The 25,444-nt window shown below is 39.2% G+C and overlaps 1 long non-coding RNA gene across 3 annotated transcripts in view; it reads left to right on the top strand.

Annotated features, from left to right (window-relative positions):
* Positions 1 to 25,444, top strand: part of LOC149132614 (uncharacterized) — a 57,244-nt gene that overhangs the window by 20,508 nt on the left and 11,292 nt on the right. The gene's annotated exons all lie outside the window — the stretch shown is intronic.

Below are 25,444 nucleotides of genomic sequence, written 5' to 3'. Positions count from 1 at the left end.
GAAAGTGTGAGAACAAGGAAGAAAATGAGGAAAAGGAGAGAGGGAGAGCAGTTTAGAATTTTATTTAAAAATTTGAAAATAAAAGATTTCAGAAGGCATCTGTGGCTGTTGTGGTGTTGAGTGCTGGGGAAGGAGAGGGTGTTATATGAATGGTTGAAGTTGATAAGGAAGGGAAGAAGGAGAGAGGGAGATGGATAGGGAGGGAGAGAGAGTATGTGAGTGTATGAAAAGAGATGGGGGTAGCATAGGTGAAGGGGAGGTGTGTGGATAAACATAGAATGGTAAACAGTAAGAGGAGCAGAAAGAGGAGATATGTTTGTGTGTGAGAGAGATAGGCAGACAGAGAGGGGGAGAAACAGATATACAGAGAAAGAATGGGAGAATGGAAATGAAACGTAAGGTGAGTTGGAGACAGGGGATGGTAGAAGAGAGAGAGAAAGAGAGTAGATGAGAAGTAAAAATCAAAGGAGGGGTGGAGCTTACTTTGCAGGATAGTAATAAGGGGAGGTGCCTATTGGGGAGTCAAGCAACAATGTGAGATTATGTTTGTCTACCACATTTCCATATATGGTATGATGTCTTAATTTGGGAGGGAATATTTGCAGAAATTTGTGTGTACTTGTATTTGTATGTATATATGTTTACGTGAATGTGTGTGGGTGTGATTGTACAAGACTGGTATGTGTGTACACGCGCATGTATGTATATATATATATATATATATAGTGAGAGAGAGAGATGTATGTATATACATGCACATGTATATATATTATATATATGTATGTATAGATGTTTGTGAGTATAGATACATATGTGTGGATATATATATATCAGTTTGGATGTATGTGTGTGTATTTGTGTTTTTGTGTGTATGTGTACACACTCAGGCATATATATATATATACATACATATATATGTGTGTGTGTGTGAGTATATATATATATGTTAAATAGGAGAGATATATAGATGTAGCAATGTGTATGTGTCCTTTTGCTTAACTATGTGTGTGTGTGTGTATATATATATACACACACAAACGTGTGTAAATGTATGTATATATACATCTATATATATATATATATATCTGTATATATATGCATGTGTATATATATATATATATATATATATATACAAGAATAAGGGCAGAGAATCGTCAATTAATAATAGAATTAATAATTAACAATTTTGCCAAGTAGTTCAGTATGAAAAAAACCTCTATCGGTAAAACTATTTATCATTATAAATATACAGGGATTAGCATCAATTGCTAATCCCTGTATATTTATAAATATATATATGTATATATAATGTATATATAATGAAACGAATATGTGAGTAGATCTATGGGCTTTGGAAAAATCTATATATTGGTAGTATCATTTCTCAAGAAATTATGAATTCTACAGGTGTGTATATGTGTGTGTGTGCATGCACACACGTGTATCTGTACGTGTGTTACTTTCGCAGTGTTTCCTTTACGCGTACACCCAAGAAAAAGCATGCATTGGTACATGTTTATGCTCGCACATCAGTGTGTGTATTAACGCGCTTGTTTATGCACAATCATTAAAGCCCAGCTCGTTAACAGATCAACTGGGCCACTCCAATACACACAGAGTAAAGCACCTGCATTTGCAGTGCTCTGCAATGTGCAAGCATCAATTTTTGTGCACTTGGGACAAAACATGTGTGTATCATTGCCTTATATGGTATAACACTCACAAACAACTCAACGGTCACCTCCCTTTCACTGGTGTATACTTGCTTATTGTCCCACATTTCAAAACAAGAACACACACACACACACACACACACACACACACACACTCATATACACATATATACTAACATACAAACATATACACATGCATACATACTAACATACATACATAGATACATTTATACACACATAGGTATATACATACATTTATACATACTTAGATACATACACATATTCATACATACATATATGTAAACATACATATACATAGATAGATAGATACATATGTACATGAATTTACATATGTATGTATATGATATATATGTGTGTGTATACATATATATGTCATCATCGTTTAGCATCCGTTTTCCATCCTAGCATGGGTGGGACATTATATATATACACATATATATACATACATACATTTATATATATATACACACACACACATATATATGTACATATATACATACATGCATACATATACATATACATATATATATATACACATGTGCGTACATATATGCACAAAAACATAACCATTTTTCATATGTATATGCCTGCAAACTCGTTACTCAAATCATTTTCATTTATACCCATCCCTCTCTCTCTTTCTCTTGCTTTCCCTCTCTCTCTCTTTCTTTCTCTCTCTTTCTCTCTCTCCCTCTTCATATTAATGGTTTCTAAATTCAGCTCAAAGCCGCTCAAATCTGAGAGAAGAGGGTTACTCAATGCCATTGACCACCAACCCCAACCCCGCCTCCCCACTACTTGACTGGTTCTTCATTGGTTCTCCAGTGTACCAACCCCCAGAGGGATCAAATGTGAAGCTGACCTTAAATAGGATTTGAACTCACAATGTTAAGAATCGGAGGAAATACTGCAGAACATTTTGTCTGATACTACTAATCCATGACAATGATGATGGTGGTGGTGGTCATCATGCTGGTGGTGATAGGAGTAATAAGGAAGTACCAACCCCTGGTAGACACAACATCTTCAATGAACAACATTATGATATTGTTTACTGTGCAATATCTATAATGATAATAATAATAATAATAATAATAATCCTGAATAGGCCTGAAATTTGGTGGGAGGGGACTAGTCGATTACATCGACCCCAGTGTTTCACTGGTGCTTGATTTATTGACCCTGAGTGGATGAAATGCAAGGTTGACCTTGGTGGAATTTGAACTCAGAATGTAAAAATGGATGAAATGCCACTAAGCATTTTGCCCTGTGTGCTAATGATTCTGCCAGCTCGCTGCCTTAATAATAATAAAGCCCATATAACAAAACAATACAACATAAAAAATAAAGAAGATACTTGTAAGGTAAAAGAAAAAATTAAACAGGGTATAACAGGAAAAACTTGCTTCTTCCAACAAAATAGAGGATTCAAAATAAACCCAAAAAGTTTTTATAAAATGTTAAACAAAAAAACTATGTCAGTAGATGCTGGGCCAACAGCATCAGTGAATCAGTCATATTGGGAAACAATATAGAGCAAACCAAAAAAAAATACGACAAAAATGCTCAGTGGATTATTAGGGAAAAGTAAAGGAAGAACACAATAGAACAACAGATATGGGCCACCAACACTGGCCAAGAGACCATGGACACACTGAGGAGGAGTACTAGCAACTGGAAAACTCCAGGGATAGACAAGATTCCCTACTTCTGGTTGAAACACCTCACCAGTTCCCATAACCACTTAGCGGCAGTGTTCGGTTTATTGATAAGTGAGCCAGAATCAACACCAAACTGGATACTGGAAGGGCAAACCACTTTAATTCCCCAAAGCAAAGATACCATACACCCACAAGATTACAGACCAATAATGTGCCTGTCAACATCCCACAAAACCCTAACATCACTCATCTATAACTGGCTTATAAGGCACCTGGAAAACAGCAATGTCTTACCAGAAGAACAAAAACGGTGCCGGAAAAGGATATATGGCTGTAAGGAGCAACTTCTGGTAAACTGAGCAATTATAGAGGATTGTAAGAGGAGAAAGACAAACCTGAACATGACTTGGATTGATTACCAGAAGGCATTCGACAGTGTTCCAAACTCATGGATACTGGAATCTCTCCACACAGATAAGGTAGCCCCTCCACTACTAAAATATATTAAACATACAATGACAAACTAGAAAACCAGTAAAACATTAAAAAATGACTTACAAGTTATTAAAACCTACACTATACCCATAAGAAGAGGGATTTTCCAAGGGACTCACTGTCACCCCTGATTTTCTGCCTTTCTCTGACCCTGCTAACAAACTTGTTAAATGAAACCACCATGGGTTATAAGTGCTACAGACAAAAAATAAGCCATCACCTGTACATGGATGACCTAAAATTTACACTAAAAGCACCATGGAAGAGAGAAACCTTATCAAAATTGTTCAGAGTTTCAGCAATGACAGTGGAATGAGCATGGGGTTGGACAAATATGCTGGGGTCACACTGAGAAGAGGCAAATTATTCAGCCCTGAAAACACTGCACTCGACATAGACACAGAAATTAGAGAATTAGACCACAACTGCCCATACGAATATCCAGGAAGAGAAGAAACAGCCAAAATACATCACACAGAAATGAAAGAGAAAATTAGGAGCGAGTATTAGAGAAGAGTTAGACTAATATTAAACACTGAAGGTGGTGAGCTAGCAGAAATGTTAGCACACCGGATGAAATGCTTAGCGGTATTTTGTCTGTCTTTATGTTCTGAGTTCAAATTCTGCTGAGGTCGACTTTGCCTTTCATCCTTTTGGGGGTCGATTAAATAAGTACCTGTCAAGTACTGGGGTCAATCTAATCGACTGCCCCCCCCTTCCCCCAAAATTTTTGGGCCTTGTGCCCAGAGTGGAAAAGAATATTAAACACTGAACTTAATGCTAAAAATAAGATAATAGGGATAAACACGTGGGTAGGTAAACTTGACCAAACTCAAAGAGAACTTGAACTGAAGACAGAAAGGATTCAAAATAAATACTCAAAAATATAAAAATATAAAGAATATTCGACACCCAAACACTTCTGTGAAATCTGAGATAATTTATGCTGATTTTTGCCAAATCTGGGTTAATTTATGCTGATGAGATGCGGAGAGGGAACGGTCGAGTGAACTTAGTGTATAACTGGTATGTATTTCATCAGCATCAGCAAGCTGGGAATTGAAGTGAGGGGGCTCTTACGCTGAAAGGGCCCTTAGATGAGTGATCGTTCTGCTAGGAATAGCAGCCAAATCTCCCTCAAAATAATGACCTACTAACCTTAAAAAAAAAAGGGACACAGTTGATAATGTTGTTAGGTAATATGGTCATGGCTGGAATCTCTTTGACCGTAGGTCAGCACAATCATCATGTCTGCTTATTGCTGCTGCTGCTACTACTACTATTATTGTTATTATTAAATTCTGAAGCCTTGAATATTTCCACTTCTGCTACATTTTATATTGTCACTTTTATACTACTATATAAAGACTGCGGTATATGTTTGTACATGTGAGTGTGTGTATGCATACATATATATGTATATATATATATATATATATATATATATATATATAATGTATGTATATGTATATATGTATTTATACGTGTGTTTGTATGCATATATATATGTATGTATGTATGTATGCATTTATATATGTGTGTGTTTGCGTATATATATATATATATATATATATATATATATGGGTGCGCTGAAAGTGTAGCTGCTAGAATAAGAATAGCCTGGGCAAAGTTTAGAGAGCTCTTACCCCTGCTGGCGACAAAGGGACTCTCACTCAGAGTAAAAGGCAGACTGTATGACGCATGCGTACGAACAGCCATGCTACATGGCAGTGAAACATGGGCTGTAACTGCTGAGGACATACGTAAGCTCGCAAGGAATGAAGCCAGTATGCTCCGTTGGATGTGTAATGTCAATGTGAATACCCGTCAGAGTGTAAGTATCTTGAGAGAAAAGCTGAACATTAGAAGCATCAGTTGTGGTGTGCAAGAGAGACGATTGCGCTTGTATGGACATGTGGTGAGAATGGAGGAGGATAGCTGCGTGAAAAAGTGCCACACCCTAACAGTTGAGGGAACCCGTGGAAGAGGTAGGCCCAGGAAGACCTGGGCTGAGGTGGTGAGGCAAGACCTTCGTACATTGGGCCTCACTGAGGCGATGACTACTGACCGAGACCTTTGGAAATGTGCTGTGCGTGAGAAGACTCGGCAAGCCAAGTAAGATCGTTGCCAGTGCCCCTGGACTGGCTCTTGTGCGGGTGGCACATGAGATGCACCATTTTGAGCGTGGCCGTTGCCAGTACCGCCTGACTGGCTCCCGTAGGATTTTCGAGTGAGATCGTTGCCAGTGCCCCTGGACTGGCTTGTGCGGGTGGCACATAAAAGACACCATTTCGAGCGTGGCCATTTTCGTGCGGGTGACACGTAAAAGCACCCACTACACTCTCTGAGTGGTTGGCGTTAGGAAGGGCATCCAGCTGTAGAAACTCTGCCAAATTAGATTGGAGCCTGGTGTTGCCATCCGGTTTCCCCAGTCCTCAGTCAAATCGTCCAACCCATGCTAGCATGGAAAGCGGACGTTAAACGATGATGATGATGATGATATATGTATATGTATATATGTATTTATACGTGTGTGTTTGTATGCGTATATATATATATATATGTGAATGTATATGTATGTATATGTATTTATACGTGTGTTTGCATATATATGATATATACATACATACTTACATATACATACATACATACATACACACATTCAGCTGGTCAACCTTCTAGCCAGTTGAGCAGTTAACTAGCTAGCTGATCAGCTGTCTTGTCAGGCAACGAGATATTTATTTACCTGCCTCTCGGCTTGACAATATATACATTTATACCAACTTAGCTACTTACCTACCTGTATTTCTGGACCCGCCTATCAACCTTTCTACCTACTAGCCCACCTACATAACTACCTGCATATCAACCTACCTATTTACATTCATACCTACCTACCCCCTCACACACACACACACTTATCCTTCTATTTACTTCCTACTATATATATATATATGTACACTCTGAGTGGTTGGCGTTAGGAAGGGCATCCAGCTGTAGAAACTCTGCCAAATTAGATTGGAGCCTGGTGTTGCCATCCAGTTTCACCAGTCCTCAGTCGAATCGTCCAACCCATGCTAGCATGGAAAGCGGACGTTTAAACGACGATGATGATGATGATGATGATGATACTTCCCACTGACCTATCCACACCCACCACTCTGCCTATCTCCCTATTGATACTTACCTATAAATCTATCCAGCTACCTATCTGTCTACCTATATAACCTATAAAGCTATCTACCTCTCCAGCAAGCTACTTTCCAACCTATTTACCTACTTATCTACCTATCTACTTACCTATCAACCAATTTACCTCCATCCATGTTGGTGTTGAATTTCCAATGAAGAAGACTTCGATCTGGGTTAGAAACCGGTTCTTTCTCTCTTGGCAAGAAATCTTGAAATAAAACTGAATAAAGACATACATGCATATACATACATACATACATATGCACACACATACATCATACATACATCCACACACACACACACATACATACATACGCACATAAACACATACATACATACGTACATAAGTACCTCCTACAACCTAACATATCCAGCTACCTATCTACCTATTTTCCAACCTATTTTCCAACCTATTTTCCAACCTATTTTCCAACCTATTTACCAACCTGTCTACCTACCAACTTACCTGTCTACTCACCTATCTTTCATCCTATACTTAATAACACATCAACTTTCTCAACTTGTTTTCTCTACCTAAACTCATTTACTCTCTCTCCTCCTCCTCCTCCCCCCTTCCTCTCTGTCTGTCTGTCTGTCTGTCTCTCTTTTTTATCTATCTATCTATCTATCTATCTATGAAACTCTTAATGCATCTCTTTCTCTCTCTCTACCCATCTACCTCATCCACGTACCCTGTCTATTTACCCTTACCCTATCCTACCCTTCTACCACTAATCCCTCCCTCCTCCCATCCACACATTTGTCTAACTGTCTTCCTCACCCCACCTCTTTCCCATTTTGTTACCATTTTTTTCATAAAAACAATTTCTTGGAAACAAGCATCACCACCACTACTACCACCTCCACCACTACTACCACCAATACCACTACTACCACCACTACCACTATTAGCACTGGTGTATAGGGGGACGGGGATCCTCCTACAACCACAATTACCATCAACATAATTACAAGTGAATTATGAACCCTCTATGTGGTTGCCTCATTCTCAAGAAATAATAGCCAAACCCCTTTCAAATGACGCCTTACTGCCTTAAGAAAGGAAGGACATGTAAAAAAAAGTCCTAAATATACAAAAAAAAGACAAAAAACAGATCATAGGTAATATGCCTTTGGTCGTAGGTCTGCTTGATCCGAGCTGTCCTGGGGCTAAACACCCACCACCACCACCACTGCTTAGTTATGAGTCTAGTAGCCAACTCAGAGCCATTACATGGTCTATCAATCTGCTAGAAATAGCAACCGCGCTACACAAGCTTAAAAGATGGAAGAACATATTGAATAATAGGATTAAAGATACACTGCATCTAACAAGAATAGATGGAATAGCCATGGAAGGAAAACCTTTTGATCATAGGTCTGGTCAATTAGGACTGACCAACGGCTAAACAACAACAACAGCAATGAATGAGTCCATGTTTTTAACTCTTACCTTGTTGTCCCACCCCCACTCTGTAACCTTTGTTGCCATCCTCATCAGATACCTTAATTTCCACCCCACCTACCCTCTGTCAAGCAGCCGACTGAATTGGTAATCGATCAAGCCAGCTAGCTAGCTAGCAAGCAAGGAGGCAAGTGTGAATGCAAGCAAGCAAGCAAGCAATGTCACTCTGACCACAAGTGTGTGTAGCAGTTGCCAGCCAGTCCTACGAGATGTCTATGAAATGTTACACACACATACACACATACATATACACAGCTATACACATACACACACACGGCAACACACATTCATACATACAGAGAAAATACACACACATACCGACAGAGATAACACACAGACAGACACAGAGATAACACACACACACATACATAGAAATAACACACACACCTGCAGACAGGTATACATACACATATGCACATGTACATACACACACACATACTTACATATACACACTTGCACACGTACACACACATGTACATACACATACACACACGTACATACACACACACACACACACACGTACACACACGTACATACACACATACGTACACACACATACATACTCACACACGTACACACACATACATGCCCACACGTACACACACACACAAGTACCTCCACAGAGTCCAACCAAAAATCAGCTTGCCAAACATTCCAACAGATTTTCGTTAGTTCAGCTCGAAAAAGAAAAGTAAGAAAAGAGGTGAAGGGGAGGAGGAGGAGGAGGAAGAGGAGAGGAAAAAAATCAATATTTAACAGTGATCTGTTCTGTCTTACTACAATCACATTCTGCACGCGGACACACACACACACACCTCTACACACACATACATCTCTACCTCTTCATATTCAACTCAGTCTTCTTATAACTGCTGCTGCTGCTACTTCACATCCCCCTACTCACCCGTCCTCCCCCACATTATTTTGCCTATCAATGACTGGTTGTTTTTTTGTTTGTTTATGTTCTCTCTATCTTTTTGTCTATTGATCTAGCTGTCTGCCTGTATGTCTGTCATACACCTTACCTCTAGCTATCTGTCTATTGATCTAACTATCTGCCTATCTACCTGTTTATCTAGCTAGTTAGCTAGCTAGCTTAATCTTATATCTATCTATCAATCATTCTACACACCTATCTCTGTAGCTCCTTATCTACCTTCATTTCTCAACAACCTACCTACCTACTTGCCTATCCACCTATCAACCAACTGACCTGCCTGCCTGTTTTTCTGTCTATCTGTGTCCCTATCTATATGTCTACCTACAATCCTGTCTCCTCCATTCTTACCAACTAACCAACCGTCCAACCTATCACTCTCTATATGTCTGTCTGTTTATCAATCAACCTATCTATCAAATTACTTACCTCCATACCTACTTGACTATCTAATAATCAATATGTCCATCTCTCTATCTCTGTACCTATTTATTTTCCGACCTATCTATCAATCTATCTACCTCTCTATATATCCATTTGTGTATATCTCTATCCACCTATGTCTCTACATATCTATTTAACTATCTACCTAACCATCTGTCTATCTATCTACCTAACTATCTGTCTATCTATCTACCTCACCATCTATCTGTCTATCTATCTACCTAAACATCTATCTATCTGCCTTTTTTTTTTTTTTTTTTTTTTTCCTTCCTTCCCCCTCCCAAAAAGAAAAGCTCTACATTGTATTTGTCCCATCTTCGTTGAGCCCTGTGTGGCTAATAAAAGAAATGTATCTATCTGCCTATCCATATATATCTACCAATCAATTTATCTGCCAATCTATCTATCTATCTCATCAATACTTGGAGGCTGTCCTCATAGCAGCCGGCTTCGGTCCCATTTTCCGCGGCTGGATGGCTGCCTTGTACAGAGGCATCCGTTCGGTAGTTCGCGTCAATGGGCATCTATCAAGACCCTTCGACATTGCACGTTCGGTCCGTCAGGGATGCCCCCTCTCGTCGCTTCTGTACGTGTTGACTCTCGAGCCACTACTGCGGAAGCTGGCGACGCTGAGGGGCATCCCGCGAGAGTTGGGATGCGGGACGAGCGTGTCGGCATACGCGGACGACGTCACCGTCATAGTGTCTAGCCAAAAGCACATCGAGCTTGTCGGCGAGACACTGAGAGACTACGAAGCGGTAACGGGAGCGAAAATCAACCGGGATAAGTCAGTGGGCTTGCGGCTCGGCACCTGGAGAAGCAACCCCATGCCGTCAAGTAGCGCCTCCGTCGTGGGACGTTGGACTGACGGTCCGGTTGAGATGCTCGGGGTCTGGTTTGGTCCAGACCTCCAAACGGAGAAGAACTGGGACGAGATAACGAGAAGGGTGGCCACTCTAGCCCGGCAATGGGCCGAGAGGAAGCTTTCTCTGAAAGGTCGGGCGGAGGTGGCGAACACGTACATCGCGTCCGTCATCTACTACCGCCTGACCGTCGTTCCTTGTCCCGACCCTACCATCACCAAACTGGAGCGCATCCTCTTCCGCTTCTTGTGGAAAGGAAGCGTTCCGATGGTTAGGCGATCCGTTTGCTGCCAACACCCGTTAAAAGGAGGACTGGGCATGCCGTGGTTGATGATGCGCAGACACGCGCTGAGACTGCGACATCTCCGGCTCTACGTAGACAGCGGTGAACAGGTGTGGTCACCGTTTGTGCGGCGCGCTTTCCCGCAGCTCGTCTCCATGACCGAACTGCAGTCATGGATCAAGAAGAGGCCGAGGAAGGGCGAATGGCACCGCGAGTGTCGCGCTGCTCTTCGGCAACTCCAACAACCCGGGTCAACCTTGAGCGACTGCATCACAACTAACGCATTCTATAGTGGATTAGTGGAGGGAAGGTACGACGACGATCTCGGGGCGAACCTGGGCGTCGACGAGGAATACCTGACCCGCCTGTTTAAGACGACCTTCGGGCCGGGACCTATGGACAACTTCCAGAGATCCCTGGCCTGGCAGTGCTATCGAGAAGCACTACCCGTTCGGGATAAGCTCTACAGGCATGGCTCGAGAAACACGGGGCCGACCTGTCCGAGATGCCGGCAGAGCGACGAAACCGTTCTGCACGCACTCGTACAGTGTCCCACCATTTCCGAGCTGTGGGCTTACGTCGAACAACTGCTATCGCGTGTGGGACGAGTCGGTCTATCAGCCGAGTCTATCGTGAATATTGTCGCGCCTCCTTCCTTTAAACGGGAAGGAAGAGCTATTTTCATCGTACTTGTGGCTATGGCGAAAGAATGTGTATGGTGGATGCGTCTGAAAGGTCTAGAGACAAAGACTTTCCTCTCTGGGCAATCTCTCATCAACTTCTTCAAGTATCACCTGAAGAGGAAGTTGAGAGTAGAAAGGGAAGTCTTGTCTAGTGAATGCTTCAAAAAAAGATGGGTGAATGTAGCAAGGATGGCACGTGTGAACGACGGAGCCATCTTGAGCATAACCCTATGAACAAGAAAAAAAAAATAAAACAAAAAGGCAAAAGAGAGTCACTTACTGTTATAGTTTCTTCAATGAGAATATTGACCAAGGTTACCGTGGTCTTTTCCGTAGGCTTTTCCTTCCACGGCTAAACCTAAACTGTCCTCCCCTCTTTTTACACGAGAACATTACTGTGTGATACACGATCCCTATTGATCGGCCTTTCCTTTTCTTTTTTTTTCGATCCCTTTTGATCGAACTGCCCCTTTTTCCCTTCCTACGATCCCTTTTGATCGACACCACCACTTTTTTTTTTTTTTTTTTTTTTTTTTTTTTTTTTTCCTTCCTTCCCCCTCCCAAAAAGAAAAGCTCTACATTGTATTTGTCCCATCTTCGTTGAGCCCTGTGTGGCTAATAAAAGAAATGTATCTATCTATCTATCTATCTATCTATCTATCTATCTGTCTGTCTATCTATCTATCTATCTATCTGTCTGTCTATCTATCTGTCTGTCTGTCTATCTATCTATCTGTCTGTCTGTCTATCTATCTATCTGTCTGTCTATCTATGCCTCTAACTGCCTATCTACCTATCTATCTATCTACATTTACATCTCCATCTTTCCATCCATCTATCTGTCTATGCATCTATCTGCCTATCTATCTGTCTGTCTGTCTGTCTATCTATCTATCTATCTATCTGTCCCATCTGTGTTGAGCCCTGTGTGGCTAATGAAAGAAATGTATTTATCTATCTATCTATCTATCTATCTATCTATCTATTTTATCTGTCAATCAATTTAGATTTCAGATTTCATAGTCTATGCCTACCTCAGTCTAACTTCCTTTCTCTGACTCTACATCAATCTACAGGTCTATCTACCTGGTTATATATTAGTCTAGTCTCTGTAACTGCCTCCTCCTCCATCACCCCTCTCTCTCACTTTCTCCTTGCCTCCTCCTTTCTCTTCTAGACTTCTTCCTTACACTGGCCAGCTTCTTCTTCTCTCTCTCTCTCTCTCCACATTCAGTCTAAATTTTTTTATTTCTTCCTATGTTTTTGTTTATCAATACAGCAACATATTTTCTTTTTTTTTTATCATACTTATTCCTCACACCGTCTATCTCTGTTTCCAATCAAGCAGATTTTACATACACACACACAAATATGCAGATACACACACACACACACACACACAAACACAGACATACTCATACATACGCACCCAAATAAGCACATAGCATAAACACGTGCACATACACACACACATACATGCTCATACATAGACATATAGATATACACACACACACACACACACAAATACAAACGTGCACGTATGCACCCATACACATACCTGCACTCACAGACACATGCAAACACACACACACACACATGCTTGCACTTTCTCTCATGCACCAAATACACATGTTGTCTCTCACACACACACAAACACAGATGCACATACACACATATGCTCTCTCTCACTTTTCTCTCTCTTTCTCTCTCTCTCCCTCTTTCTTTCTTTCTCTTCTCTCTCTCTCTCTTCTCTCTGTCTCTCTCTTTCTCTTCTCTCTCCCTTTTTCTCCTTCCCTCTTCTCACTTTCTCTTTCTCTCCCTTTTCTCTCTCTCACTTTCTCTTTCTGTTTCTCTCTCTTCTTTTCTCCAATTCTCTTTCTCTCTCCCTTTTTCTCCCCTTTCTTTCTCTCTTCCTTTCTCCTATTCACTTTCCCTTTTTCTCTCTCCCACCCTTTCTCTCTCTCTCTCTCCCAATCTCACAAACCATTTCATTGAACCTAGTCTGATGTGCAGGGGGCAGTAAAAACGACCCTTTCTCAGTCAGCCCAAGATCCTCAACTCAGTTCTTTTTTTCTAATAACTATGTTTTTCTTTGTCAGAGGCTATTCTTTTCTCTCCCAATGCTCATTCTTAGATCTTCTGCCCCACAGACTTATAAAGCAGAGATATTTAGTGTATCCACTTAACTGACCCCCACCCCTCAAAATAAAAAATTTCACCATCTTCAGAACCACACAGATTTGCCATTGGTGATTGTGGTATATCTTCTGTAAGACCAATGTGATTGTTTCCTGTTGTTCACTCATTTTAGTTGAGTGACCAATTGAAATTAGTCCATATTTGTTGCTGTTGTGTAGAAGCATGCATTTTGAGCTCCACTCAGAACTATGAATAAACAGCTTATACTTGGCACGTGCAGTCACTAGCATAGCTAGAGTGTGTTATTTCTTTACTACCCACAAGGGGCTACACACAGAGGGGACAAACAAGGACAGACAAACGGATTAAGTCGATTATATCAACCCCAGTGCGTAACTGGTACTTAATTTATCGACCCCAGTGCGTAACTGGTACTTAATTTATCGATCCCAGTGCGTAACTGGTACTTAATTTATCGACCCCAGTGCGTAACTGGTACTTAATTTATCGACCCCGAAAGGATGAAAGGCAAAGTCGACCTCGGCGGAATTTGAACTCAGAGAGAAAGAGAGAGAGAAAGCAAGAAAGAGAATACATGTGAGAGAGAGAGAGTATGTGAATATGAAAGAGAGGGAGAGTGTGTGCATATGAGAGAAAGAGAGAAAGCAAGGGAGTGAGAGTGCAAGAGTGAATGTGGGTGCATGTATGTATGTGTACAAGCAACAGAGCAAGACAAAGTATGTGTGTGTATGTGCATGTAGGTATTTGTGAATAAAGAGTCTCTCTTTACAGCAGAACGTGTGTGTGTGTGTGTGTTCTTCTCTAAAGACACCTGTTGACAGAAATGCACAGAACATGTTTTTCTTATCATCTCCTGTTCGAGACAAATAACATTTTTTTTCCCTCATGAAAAATTAATTTTTTTTTTAAAAGATAAAATATAAATGCAGTCTAGAATTGATGGGAGAGAGAGCATAATTGATGAGCCAGTAGTCCAATGTGTGTGGGTGGAGGGTGGGGTGCATACGTGTGTGGGTGTATGTGTGTATTTATATGTATATATATATATATATATGTGTGTATGTGTGTTATATGTATATACATGTGTGTGTGTTTGTATATGTTCATATAAACATACAGATTTGTATATACACTTATGTATACATATACCTATATATATATATATATATATATATATATATATATATATATATATATATATATATATATATGTATATATATATAAATATACATGTGTGCATGTGTGTTTATAGTTATGTATACCTGTTCGTATGTGATATTTAATTGCGGAGAAGCTACTTAAGTTACTCAAAGGGCTACAGTTTCGTGTCAGTGCACTGAACAAACTCAAGTTTAACAAGTTCGCTGGCACAAAATTGCAGACTCTTGGGTTACTTATGAAGTGTTATAACTAATAAATAATACATACATACATGCATATATATATATCATCATCATCATCATCATCGTCTAACGTCCGCTTTCCATGCTAGCATGGGTTGGACGACTTGACTGAGGACTGGTGAAACCGGATGGCAACACCAGGCTCCAATCTAAATTTGGTCGAGTTTCTACAGCTGGATGCCCTTCCTAACGCCAACCACTCAGAGAGTGTAGTAGGTGCTTTTACGTGTCACCTGCACGAAGGCCAGTCAGGCGATACTGGCAACGGCCACGCTCGAAATGGTGTCTTTTATGTGCCACCCGCACAAGCCAGTCCAGGGGCACTGGCAACGATCTCGCTTGAAAATCCTACAGAAGCCAGTCAGGCGGTACTGGCAACGGCCACGCTCAAAATGGTGCATCTTATGTGCCACCCACACAAGAGCCAGTCCAGGGGCACTGGCAACGATCTTACTTGGCTTGCCGGGTCTTCTCACGCACAGCACATTTCCAAAGGTCTCAGTCAGTAGTCATCGCCATATATATGTGCACATGTGCATGAGAGAGTGTGTATGTGTACATCTGATCATGTGTTGTATATATATATATATATATATATGTGTGTGTGTGTGTGTGTATTTCTGTATGTCTATACTACTGGTGTGGAGGCATAATGGCTCAGTGGTTAGGGCAGCAGACTTGCGGTCGTAAGATCGCGGTTTCAATTCCCAGACAAGGCTTGAGTGTTTCTTGAGTGAAAACACCTAAAGCTCCACGAGGCTCCAGCAGGGGGTTGGCGGCGAACCCTGCTGTACTCTTTCACCACAACTTTCTCTCACTCTTTCTTCCTGTTTCTGTTGTACCTGTATTTCAAAGGGACCAGCCTTGTCACACTCTGTGTCACGCTGAATCTACCCGAGAACTACGTTAAGGGTACACGTGTCTGTGGAGTGCTCAGCCACTTGCACGTTAATTTCACGAGCAGGCTGTTCCGTTGATCGGATCAACAGGAACCCTCGTCGTTGTAACTGACAAAGTCCCATGATATATATATATTTGCACATGTGTGTATGTGTGTGTACATACAAGCATGTGTTGTTGTGTGGTAAGTAGCTTGCTTCCCAACCACATGGTTCCGAGTTCAGTCCCACTGCATGTCACCTTGCTCAAATGTTTTCTACTATAGCCTCGGGCCGACCAAAGCCTTGTGAGTGGATTTGGTAGACGGAAACTGAAAGAAGCCCATCATAATTAACTGATCCTCCTGTTTGTATTTTCTTTTAGCCAAAGCCAGGAACTTTTCAGCAGCCCCTTGAATGTGTGTGTGTGTGTCTGTATTTGTCACCACTACTGCTTGACAACTGGTGTTGCTATGTTTACGTCCTATAACTTAGCAGTTTGCCAAAAGAGACTGATACAGTAAGTACCAAACATACAAATAAGTATTGGGGCCAATTTGCTTGACTAAACCCTTCAATGCAGTGCCCCAGCATGGCCACAGTTCAATGACTGAAACAAGTATATATATATATATATATATATATATATATATATATATATATGTATATATATATATATATATATATATATATATATATCTTCGAAACGCCTAGTTTAGAATAGAGGCAGCTGGTGAAGGAATAATTCCATAAGTGGCTAGTCTGTTTTCCTATGTGTTCGTTCTGTTGTCTGTAAACAAAGTCCATTTTTGTTTTTTATGTCCCTGTTCACTTTTCTGACGTCCTGTACCCAGATATGCCTCTATATATACATGTAGATGTAGGTATGTACATATATGTATACATACATGCATATGCTCATATATCATTTGTATTATTTATATATATATATATATATATATATATATATATATAAAAACTTTGCTTGAAACGATTTTATATGACTGATGACTCCCAAGGAAAAAAAGAAAAGCTATTGAAAAGATTGATTTTGGCATCAAATTTTAAACAAGAAGCTGATTATCATCTAATTTGATACAAGGAAACTCAGCGTGCCAAAGACAAAATAGAAGAAATCAAAGTTCTCACTGCCAAAAGAAGCCGCAGTGAATTCACTGTGGGATTTGTAGATCAACTAGACTCCATATTATGTGATGTAACTAATATATATGTATAAATACAAACTTGTTGCCAGTTCAAGTATGCTTGATGCATATCAAAACCTGTAAGAAAGCCGTTCACTGTCCTGGAGAAAATTTTTGTAGACAAATAGGTGTAAATACACAGTCAGTTCACAGCATTCCCTAACCAGACAGTTGGATGCATGCATTTCAGAGTTTTTATCTCCTCTTCAGCAACAGACACTGGATAGGCAAACTGATGCAAGAGGCAGGTCCTTGTGATATTTCCACCATCGTTCAGTGACTAGATGTGCTATTCAGCAGCTCACCACCTCATAATATACATATATGTGTGTGTGTGAAGGTGCATGGCTTAGTGGTAAAGGTGTAGTACTCACAATTGCAAAAGCGTGGGTTTGATTCCCAGACCGGGCATTGCGTTGTGTTTTTGAGCAAAGCACTTCATTTGATGTTGCTCTGTGATCATTTCATTATCTGACATGTAGCACATGTAGCACCTGTTGCACCTGCACAGGTAATGCCAATTTGATGGAGTGAGTGAGCTTATGTCTACACAAACTCATATGTGCATTACTTAAAGTTTCATACATATATTAAAATATAACTGTGATCTTTCAGATGGGATTCATGAATGGAGATATAATCAAATGTCACTGACAAAGCCACACTTTATCAGTGAATATTAAAATCAGTTCTTATTGGTCAATGTGAGTCACATGGCTGAAAGTGAGTTTCAACTGCTAAATTTTAAGGCAGATGACTTAGATAAGAATTACTTGTCCCAAAGTACACTGAGTTGTATTACATGCTTTGAGATGTTCAGGACATTGAAAAGTCTACAGAAATGAAAGTAAGATATATCAACATTTTTCTACAGAGGGAGAGCAGAATCCAGGAGCTGCTTCAGTATGTGGGATTTTTCAGACATGCAAAGTCTACAGTTATATAACACATTGACATACGCAATAGCTTTGTCAGCAATATTATACATTTTATATATACATGCATGTATGTGTGCATGTTTAAAGGCAATGCTCCAGTATGGCCACAGTCAAATGACTGAAACAAGTAAAAGAATATATATATATATATATATATATATATATATATATATATATATATATATATATTGAGGACTGGTGAAACCGGATGGCAACACCAGGCTCCAAATTAGATTGGAGCCTGGTGTTGCCATCCGGTTTCACCACTCCTCAGTCAAATCGTCCAACCCATGCTAGCATGGAAAGCGGACGTTAAACGATGATGATGATGATGATGTATATATAACAAAATAATGCACTGCTTTTGGTCTCATCTTGCTGCTATATTCACTCACATGCACACACCTATACATACATAAATACATACTCATGTATAAAATAGGAAAATTAATCAGAAGTAATGAGGTATGTTTTCTATTAATTTATACACAGCAGAATATAAAGTATGAATTTTCCTAAGGAAAATCAAATAAAATACAGCTTAGATCTTTTTATCTTGTTTATTGTGCTGTTGTCTGTTCAGACAAATATCTATATAATAAATACATACATACATATATATATATATATTATACATATGTAGAGAGACACACAAATACATGTATGTATGTGTGTGCTTACACAAATACATATATACATGAATATATATATACTCATGCAAACTCATACATATGCTTCTCTCTCTCTCTCTCTCTCCCCTCTACAAACACACACAAACACTTACACATGTATATACATACACACATGCGCCCACGCATATGCATATACCTACATATACATGCATATGTGTGTGTGTTTTATACATATTTACATGCTCATACATATAGACAAATATATCTTTATATACATCAAGAAACCACAAAATACACGTAATCAAATCTCACCCACATACACCACAAGTGCACAGTCATACATAGAGATGTTTGTATTGAGAAATTAAGTTATTCTTCAAATTAAATACAATATTTCATAGCAGTGATATCATATAATAGATTAAATTGATTATTGGGCTAAAACTTACATCTATGCTTATCTATGCTCAACTTTTTTTCAACTTTATGCTTGTGCTTATAGACTTCTGTATTGGTGTGGCTGTGTGGTAAGAAGTTTGCTTACCAACCAAATGGTTCTGGGTTCAGTCCCTATACATAGTACTTTGGCAAGTGCCTTCTTATATAGCCTCGGGCTGGCCAAAGCCTTGCAAGTGAATTTGATAGACAGAAACTGAAATATATATATAGGTGCAGGAGTGGCTGTGTGGTAAGTAGCTTGCTTACCAACCACATGGTTCCCGGTTCAGTCCTACCTTGGGCAAGTGTCTTCTACTATAGCCTCGGGCCAACCAAAGCCTTGTGAGTGGATTTGGTAGGTGGAAACTGAAAGAAGCCCATTGTATATAAATGTGTGTGTGTGTGTGTGTTTGTCCCCTAATATCGCTTGACAACCGATGGTGGTGTGTTTACGTCCCCGTAACTTAGCGGTTCAGCAAAAGAGACCGATAGAATAAGTACTGGGCTTACAAAGAATAAGTCCTGGGGTAGCTTTGCTCGACTAAATGTGGTGCTCCAGCATGGCCACAGTCAAATGACTGAAACAAGTAAAAGAATAAAAGAATATATTATTCTTCAACAATAATATTATTGACAGTGAGTGCAACGTTTCAGCTATTCACTCTCAATAATATTCTTGTTTAAGAATAAATTTGTACTCTACCAAAAGGTATACAGTAATAGAGTAAGCCATGAAATTAATGTAAAATTGTTTTTATTATAACTGAATTTAAAAGCAAACATTATATATATATATATATATATATATATAATATATATATATATATACTATATATATATATATATATATATTAGTTGTAAATATTTTCATTAGAAATTCTGACCCGTGGTTCAACAAATTGTCTGTACATGAATCGCAGAAGTGTTAATATAAATTCTTTTAACAACTATATTAGAGATGATTGCAATTATATTGTAACTAAACAAAGATGCTGCTTACTTGGTCATTGATGAAGTAATTTAAAGATGCTTTTTAGTTGGTGTTTCAAGCTGAAGCTTCAAATAAAAAGGGGATATATATATATATATATATATATATATATACATACATGCATATGCATGGGTACATACATACACAGACATGGTCGTACACACACACATGCATACACTTATGAATGTATGGACACACACATATATATATATATATAATATAATATATAAATATATGCATATATCCATACATATATGCCTGACTGGCACCTGTGCTGGTGGCACGTAAAGAGCACCATTTGCACGTGGCTGATGCGAGTGCTGCCTGACTGGCACCTGTGCTGGTGGCACATAGAAGGCACCATTCAAGCAGTGCCAGTGCCATGTAAAAAAAGCAGCCACTACACTCTCAGAGTGGTTGGCGTTAGGAAGGGCATCCAGCTGTAGAAACCTTGCCAAATCAGAGTGGAGCCTGGTGCAGCCTCCTGGCTTGCCAGTCCTCAGTCAAACCGTCCAACCCATGCCAGCATGGAAAACGGACGTTAAACGATGATGACGACGACGATGATATATACACACACACATATATCTTTATCTTTTATTTCATTCAGTCATTAGAATGTGGCCATGCTGGGGCACCACCATGAAAATGCTTTAGTCGAATGAATCGATCCGAGTACTTATATTTTTAAGCTTGATACTTATTCTGTCGGTCTGTTTTGCTGAATCAATATGCTATGGGGATGTAAACACACCAACACCAGTTGTCAAGTGGTGATGGGGTCAAACAAACACAAAGACACACACATACGATGATGGCCCTTTTTCAATTTCTGTCTACCAAATCCACTCACAAGGCTTTGGTCATCCGGAGGCTATAGTAGAAGACACTTACCCAAGGTGTCCCGAAGTGGGATTGAGCCTGGAAACATGTGGTTGGTAAGCAAGCTTCTTGCCACACAACCACACACACACACACACATATATATATATATATATATATATATATATATATATATATATATATACACACACACACCCAGCACTGCCCTAAATCTATTAAACTGATTAATTGACACAGATATATTGAGACAGTAATTGCTTCATTCAATATCTTTCTTCCATTCTCTCTCTCTCTGATACACTCTTGTTACTCCTTTCTATCTATCTATTTATCTATCTATCTACCTATATATATATATCTGTTGCTCTGTCTATTTTGTTGACATTCATCTTTTGTTTCTCTCTCCCATACTCATTCTTCTCTTTCTCTCTTTTAATCTCCTCTTTCACCCTCTCTTGTCTTTCACATATTCCCATTTTATCTCTCTCTCTCTCACACACACTACTTTGTCTGTCTTTCTCCTACACAGTCTCTTCTCTCCCTCTCACATATTTTTCTCCTTCTCCCTTCTCACTCAGACATTCTACTCATCTCTCTCCGTCTCACATTGCCTCCAGTCTCTCTTTCTCTCTCTGTCACACACACTCTCCATTAGTCTCTCTCTCCCTCTCTATCCCCCTCACACACACACAAACTCTCTCTGTCTCTTTCACATATGCACTCCCTCTCTCTCTCTCACACACACAAACTTTCCATCAGCTTCTCTTCCTCTCTCTCACTCCCCTCCACGCAATCTTCTTCAGTCTCTTTTTATCCTTAATCACGTCTCTCCATCATCAACCAATGGATTCTAAACACTAATCAGATATTTAGAGAAATTCAAGCTTTAATGGTTCAAATCTCACCCTCACCCTCACCCTCCCTCCCGCTCCTCCCACCTCATCTTTATACTTCATTCATGATTATCACCAAATATGGAAGTTGATGAAGCCAAGGTGCCACGCCCACCACCACCGCCTCCTCTGTGTATGCGTGTGTATATATACGTGCCTGTACATGTGTGTGTTGTGTGTACATATATGCCTCTGTGTGTGTGTGTGTGTAGGCGTGCTGCAGCCTCCTCCACCCCAACACTCTCTGTACTACTACTACATCTATAGTAAGTCAATAGTGGGATGACTTCTTCAGATTATTAAATGTAACTGAAGGGGGGGAGTGAATGAAGAGTAGGTAGAGAGGATATGTATGAGGTAGAGAGAGAGAAACAGACAGACCGAGACAGAAGAAGGGAGGGAGGGAGGGAGAGAGAGAATGAGGAGTAGTTAGAGAGGTTATGTATGAGGTGGGGAGAGAGAGAAACAAGACAGATAGGCAGAAAGAGAGAGAGATGATATGAGAATAGGAGATAGACTGAGATATAGAGGGAGGGAGAGAGAAAGAAAGAGTAGATAACAGAAAGCAACAATGATAATAAATGAAAAAAAAACAGGAGGGGGGGTGAGAAAAAAACAAGGAAGGGAAGCAATAAAAAGGAAGAGAAAAATAGGGCCAGGGATATAAAGAGAGGGGGAAAAAGTATGTGTTTGAGTGTGTGTATGTATATAAACATGGAGATAGAGGAAAAAAAAAGGGAGATGGTGAGTGTGTTTCTATGAATATGTGTGTGTATACATGCACATATCTATATACATGTGTATATATTCCTAAACGTATATGTATGTGTATATATATGCCTATATGTATATATGTATATATATATCTGATGCAGCCTTCTGGCTTGCTAGTCCTCAGTCAAACCGTCCAACCCATACCAGCATGGAAAGCGGACGTTAAATGACGACGATGAATATATATGGATAATGTGTGTGTATAAGTACACACGTACACTGAAAGAAATGGATTATAATTTGAATTACTCATTCACACAAGGAAAGATTTACACTGAATGAATGAATAAATGTCCCAACTGAATGAGTGAGTATTGGAGTGAAAGAAATAGTTAAGTAGATGCATGTGTGTGTTAGTCTACAACTGTATTCCACGCATCTCTTAGAACAATTTGGGAAAGGAATACAAGGTCGGTAAGAAAAGATGTAGTTTTCCTAAAAAAAGAAGATCGACAACAACAATGATAGAATCAGAGCTTTGCAATTGATTTAATGGTAAATGCTGAACTGTAGTAGCTTGGAAGAGAGATAGTGGATATAGAACATTGTTGTGGTTATAGTTGTTACTTTTGGTTGTTCTTGATGATCTTTCTGCTGTGGTGGCTGCTGCTGTTGTTCTCGCTCTTGCTACTAATATTGTCTTTAGCATCCGGTTAATCTTGACTGAGCAAACAAGTCATCAAAGGATTTCCAGCCATAGCAATCTCATTAAATTCTATAGATATATCTAGAATTACCTTGCTTAAAGCATTCTTTACTTCTCTGACAGAATTTGGCTGCTATTTTTAGCAGACTGGGTCACTACATGCAGCACCCTTGTCCAGAGATTGTTATTGATATGAGAGAAGTTACACACACACACATATATATACATGTTTGTGTGTATATACAAATATATCTGCACTGCAACATTTTTACCAAACAAGACAGGAGACGTATCATCATAATGGACAAGTGTAAGGCTATCTTCAATGTTGACCTACCTGTAACCATGGATGAAAACCTCTCATCACCGTAGCCATTCATGTAACCATAAACAGGTGTAAATTTATGATCATTGAAGACATACCTGTGACCATCAACAGGTGTTTATCTATCATCACCCAAGTCATAGCTTCGATCAGCAACATGTGAAAATCTAGCATCACTGTAGACTTACCTGTGACAATCAACAGGTGAAAAATCAACAGTGCAGATATAGTTGTGACCAGAAGCAGGTGTACGTTTAGCATTATGGCAGACATTGAAGTGACCATCAACAGGTATAAATCTATTATTGCCATAGATGTTAATATGGCCATTAACAGGTGTTAACCTATAATCATAGTATAAAACTGTTGCGACTATCAACAGGTGTAAAATCTGTCATCTTGGTAGACATAGGCACAGGTGTGTAGTAAGAAGCTTGCTTCCCAACCACATTGTTACTATCATCATTATAGACATGCATGTAATTAGCAGCAGGTGTAAATGTTTCATCATCGTAGACATATTAGTGGCTCGTAACAGGTACAAACTCCTGATCACTGTATATGAATACTGCAGCCGGAACAGGTGCAATGAAACTGTTAAATATATATATGTGTGTGTGTATATATATATATATAAACCGGATACATTTGTGCAGATATATATATGTATGTATGTATAGTTTCACTGTAGTAGTCTCAGTATGAAAAGGAAAGAATCAAAGTGAAAGTATCTGTGATTGTTTCAGTTTTGATACTGAAATAGTTTTCTTTTACTGTCAGTGTTTCACCTTCCTTTCTTTTTGTATTTGTTGTTGGATCATTCGTAAAGGTTCATAAGAGAAAGTAGGAGTTGAAAGGATTTGTAAAGGTAGTAAAAAGAGGAAATTAGATTTAATTCGTAATTGGGAGTTATTTTGACAGAAAAAAATGACGCTGTAACCTAAGTTATGGTAATTAGAATATTAATTCCTATTCTTTCATCCAAGAAATTTGGAATTATGTAAATGTATGAATTTTAAACATATACACACACACACAGAGAAAATCTGCCTTTTATAGACAAGATATATATATACACGACAGGCTGCTATCAGTTTCTGTCTACCAAATCCACTCACAAGGCTTTGGTTGGTCCGAGGCAATAATAGAAGACACTTGCCCAAGGTGCCACGCAGTGTGACAACCTGGAACCATGTGGTTGGTAAGCAAGCTACTTACCACACAGCCACTCCTACATCTATCTATATATATATATATATATATATATATATATATATATATATATATATATATATATATATAGGTGTGTATGAGTGTGATTTGTACACATATACATGTGACTATTAGATCATATAATCTAGTTTCTCTCTGTTATACAAATAGATTCGTATGAAGAAAAGCTTATAACTATTTGAAATTAAGTTTCTAACATTAAAAAAAACAAAAACAAAACATTGCCAATATTATTCCAAAGTCGGAATAGTTGCTTTTAAGAAAATATTGAGCACAATATCGTTTCAAATGTGTAAATTTACAAAACTAACAAACCCACCTCTTCGTCATACTTATTTGGAAGCAAACACCTGTAAATAAGATTCTG

The sequence above is a fragment of the Octopus bimaculoides genome, chromosome 14, assembly GCF_046866305.1.
Source record: "Octopus bimaculoides isolate indiv1 chromosome 14, ASM4686630v1, whole genome shotgun sequence".
Lineage (NCBI taxonomy): Eukaryota > Metazoa > Mollusca > Cephalopoda > Octopoda > Octopodidae > Octopus > Octopus bimaculoides.
This window is presented reverse-complemented; position numbering and strand designations above follow the sequence as displayed.